Source organism: Tupaia chinensis, unplaced genomic scaffold, assembly GCF_000334495.1.
Source record: "Tupaia chinensis unplaced genomic scaffold, TupChi_1.0 Scaffold000597_1, whole genome shotgun sequence".
Taxonomy (NCBI): domain Eukaryota; kingdom Metazoa; phylum Chordata; class Mammalia; order Scandentia; family Tupaiidae; genus Tupaia; species Tupaia belangeri.
The window spans coordinates 1,434,009-1,438,620 of NW_006160114.1; the positions used below are offsets into that span (position 1 = coordinate 1,434,009).

Genomic DNA, 4,612 nt, shown 5'->3' on the forward strand with positions numbered 1-4,612 from the left:
CTTCTTTCCCCTCCAGGGCTGGTTTTTTTTTTTTTTTTTTTTTCCTTGCTATAGGGCGTGGGCGCTCGCCAAAAAAGACAAAGGCAGAAAGCGAGAAATCACCCCCCAGGAGGGATGGCCACGCCGCAAATCCCTTCTCCTCCATTCTCCTTTTGGGACCTTGGGCACTCAGCACACGTGCCCAGCATGAGTTTAAACCACCGGGTCTGGGACTCGAACCGTGGTCGACTACATGGAAGTCCAGCGACATAGCCATTATGCCATCCGCTGGGCCCTGGGCTAAACTTTTGTAAACGAACGAAGGAGCCCTGCACTACTAGCATGCTGCCTGCTAATCAATCAAGTATTGGATTTCTCAACTTTACCTTTGAAGAAGATGTTGTCATCAACGTATGAAGAGGCTCTGGATTAACTTGGGCTTAAAGAAATTCCTCCTTCTTGGGTTTATTTTTGAGCCCATAGGGTAGAATCCAGCAAGGTGTCAGTGCTCTTTATGGTTTCTTTTGCTGTTGTGTGCTGTCACCATTTAACGTAATCTCATGTCATTTCGGAAAGGCAAAATTAGGCCCCGCCACGGTGGTCCAAGTGGAGGGTGCCACTGTGCGATGGTTGAGGCTGCAAGAGAGGTCAGGCTTCAGCTCTAGATCCAACCTAAATGGCCAGGTGCTGGTGCATGTCTATGGTCCCAGATGACTAAGAGGAAGAGGCAAAAATGATGGCGACACAATTAGACCTTATCAAAAACACCCATCTCTTTTTTTTTTTCTCTCTCTCTCCCCTTCTCTTTTTCCTCCACCTTTATGTGCTTTCATTAAAATAAAAATAAGAATAATAAAAAAAATAGGGCCAGACTGTGGGCTGGTGGTTAAGGCAGCTGGATCTCACACGTCCAACCATGCAGTTCGAGTCCCAGACCTGGCAGCTTGAGAAACCCGCCAGGAGTATGTGGGTGTGTGCATGCCCAAACTCCTGAAATGAGGAGGGATTGCAGCGTAACCATGCCCATTAGGGCGGGGGAGGGGAGCTTCTCTCTTTTCTTCTTTCTCTACAGTGAGAACACACACACATATATATACACACACACATATACATATAATATATACACACACATATATATATATTAAAAAAGGTAAAATTACAAGGTAACTAGAAAATTACAGTGGCATAACCTAAGCATAATAATTTCGAATATTTTTACCTAAAATTTGATTAAAATTAGAAATTTGAGACTCAGTTCAATTCAATAAAGTTGACTTACTGACAGATCTAATGTAATCTGTTGTATTTAGTAAGAATTCAGACCTTTATAAAAGCAGATTTAATGACATTAATAAAATTACCTCCATGTATTAATGGAACTGAGGACTTTACTCTGGAAGCACATATTCTTTAAATCTAAATATTTTACACTCAGGAAGAAAATTAACTGAAAAGAAAAAGCTTGTCAAAGTGACAATTTTCTCTGATACAGACATCCAAATCTGGGTAGTCATTGGACATATTAGTGTCCATTTTATCCAAGATTTCAGAGGTCATTACTTATTCCTTATAATTATAATGAAATGTCCCCGTTTCTTGCTAGCATTATACTAAATCCCTTCAGGCAACTGGTAGTAGAGTCTGTCAACCTGAGTTTCTAGAAATGACTTGTATCCTGTTTGGTATTAGAACCAACATGTTAGAATTTGTAGTTTGTCATAGTAGAAAATGAATTCATTCCTGTAGCACTTATTTATGAGAAATTTCTCAAGTGATACAATAAGTGAAAGAGAGGAGCAGTCCTGGCTCTGCTGAAACTGACAGACTTACTAGAAAAATGTTACCGCATTTTTGGAACAAAGTCGCAAACAATTAAGAAGTTTGAGCTGCATTGTGACTTCCTCTTGGCTGTTTTTAATAGAAAGTGGAAAATAGAAATCTATGCACAAGGATTTTGGCTTGAAGGCAATGTACCCAGAAGTGCGAAATGGGAGTCCCACACCACTGTCTACAAATTTTTTTTTCTTTGGAAAACTTTTTGCTATAGAGCACGCGCGCTCGCCAGAAAGACAGAAACGCAGAGACAGAAAGCGAGAAATCACCCCTCAGGAGGGATGGCCACGCCGCAATTCCTTCTCCTCCGTTCTCCTCTCAGGATCTTGGGCACAAACGCACACATACCCAGCGTGAGTTTAAGTCACCAGGTCCGGGACTTGAACTGCGGTCAACTATATGGCAGTCCAGTGACATAGCCATTACGCCAACTGCTGGTCCCCAAATTTTTAGAGACTGAAAGAGAAATAATTCATCGGGAGGCCTAGAACTGACCACCAACTATATTATGGCGACCCGGAATGCCCCCTTCCCAAGGCTATGAAAGTAATGCTGACTCTTATGAAGTGTTGGATTTAACTGCATATGCAAGAAGACATCACTGGTGGAATCGAGTGTTTGGCCACGGTTCAGGACCTATGGTAGAAAAATATTCCATAGCTACCCAGTTTGTAACGGGTGGTGTGACTGGCTGGTGTGCGGGAGTTTTGTTCCAGAAAGTGGGAATACTTGCAGCAACTGCAGAAGGTGATGACTGTCTTCTCCTTCAGATTGCCAGTCACAGTGGCTATGTACAGATCAGCTGGCAGAGAGTTGAAAAAGATGCAAAGCCAAACGACAGATTAAGAAGCGAGCCAACAAAGCAGAACCTGAAATCAACAATATGATAGAAGAAACAACAGAATTGATCAAGCAAAATATTGTGATATCCCGTGGATTCGTGGGAGGCTTTTGGCTAGGCCTTGCATCTTAAGGACATGAGCATTCTACCTTCGTGGACACAACTGTGAGAAGAGTGGTGGAGGCGATGTGATCTCTCGACAGTACGTGCCACCAGCATCACCAGGGCAAGGAGAAACAGCGAGCTGGACATTACTGAAGGTACAACTTAGCATTTTGCCACCTGAAGCTTGGTATTTGCTGTGAAATAAACTGTGTGGTATCGGATTCCTGAGCAAAACATGGCTTTATCATGTTTTAAGCATTTGCATCTATTTAGAACTTAGCCTATAAAATATCACCATTGGTATAGATATATAGAGAAAAAAATCTGTTGGATTTAATGTCCAGTGACATAGTATCCTCTTTTTATTGAAATAAAGTGTTCTTCATTGTGCTGTATAATTTAGTGCCAATAATTAAAAATTTATATTATAGCTTCTGTATTTAGGTTTTTTAATTTTTTTAAAAGATATGTTTGCAGTAAACTAAAGAATCGTTAATGTCCTTTGTGGAAAGCTTTAGAAATAATAGAATTATTAAAGAGAGTAAACAGATTCTACTGATGTGATTTAATACCAGTTTTTAGGTTGTTTTTCCTGTAGTTATACTTTGCTTATTTAATAACTGTACATGTCAAAGAAGGCTCTTCTAAGGATGTACTACAACATATCTAAAGCTTTTTTTCTTTTTCCTTCTTTATTGTCTACAGTTCTAAAAAGATCTAGTATGAAAGTTTCTGATTTTTAAAAATTTATTTATTCTGATAGCTGAAGCAAAACTATTTGGGGGAGTATATATAGTTGGGTCACTGACTCATTTTATTAATGTTGAATATATATCTCTTTTTCATTTCTAAGACTCATAATTAGTTTGGTCCCTTCTTTACCAACAGATTTAAAAATCATTTTAAAGTACTTAAAGTGATTTTTAGTGTGAGCTTACTGTATAAAGAATAGTGATTTTTCGATGGAATCATGAAGTTGAAAAGAGAATTATCTTCTTGATCTAGTCAGAGAAGACTAAGGTTTTCAGACTTCTGGTAGCATTAAGTTAGTTGAACACTAGGCTAGTTTGCTTCTTCCTCAGGACCAGTGTCATACTCCCTCAGAGGCTTCTTTATCTAGAAATCTTTCTGTTGTGTTCGTTTTGTCCATAGAGTTCTAGCTTGGAATTGGGGGAAACGGCAGGACAACAGATTAGAAAGACTACAAGTCTTCTGAACATCTCTGTTCAATAGAAAGCCCCAGAGTCTTTGTTTTGTGTATTGTAAATGTGACATTTCATACTCTCAAAATTGGTTACAGGCTACATGTTGTCAATATTACAAGACTCCTTAAAATGGAAAAAAAAAAAAAAAAGAAGTCAGAGGATGGGACTGGTACAGCAGTAACTGTGACACTCTGCAAAGCCAGGCCACATGGGAAGGTTCTGGGTTTGTGGCCAAAGACAGCTGTGATTGCACCAAGCAAGCAAGGCCAGTGATCTGGGGCTGGCTGAAGCTGGGGGTGGATGGCAGCAACAAGACTCTTGCGGGGTTGCTGTCTCTCTGTTTTGCTCTCTTTCTCTGTCTCTCTTGCTCATGGGGGAAAGAAAGAAATATTAGGGAAGCCTGTGAGATATGCACAGACCCTAGAAGTGATGGGATAGTTTATACAGAATTAATTCAGTTTCATGCTGACCCATTGGCCACTATTAAGTAAGATATGTGTGCCTTAAGAGAACATTGAGCTATCTCTTGGTCTTAAAACTGGATGTGAAAATGTATTTAACCTCAAAGCACATATTTATTTATTTATTTTGAGAGATTTTTGCTATAGGGCACGTGTGCTTGCTGGAGAGACAGAGACAGAAAACGAGA

The 4,612-nt window shown here is 39.9% G+C and overlaps 1 pseudogene; it reads left to right on the plus strand.

Moving 5' to 3' along the window:
- Positions 1–2,244: 2,244 nt before the first annotated feature.
- On the plus strand, positions 2,245–2,971 carry LOC102481333 (FUN14 domain-containing protein 1-like; annotated as a pseudogene).
- Positions 2,972–4,612: the final 1,641 nt, after the last annotated feature.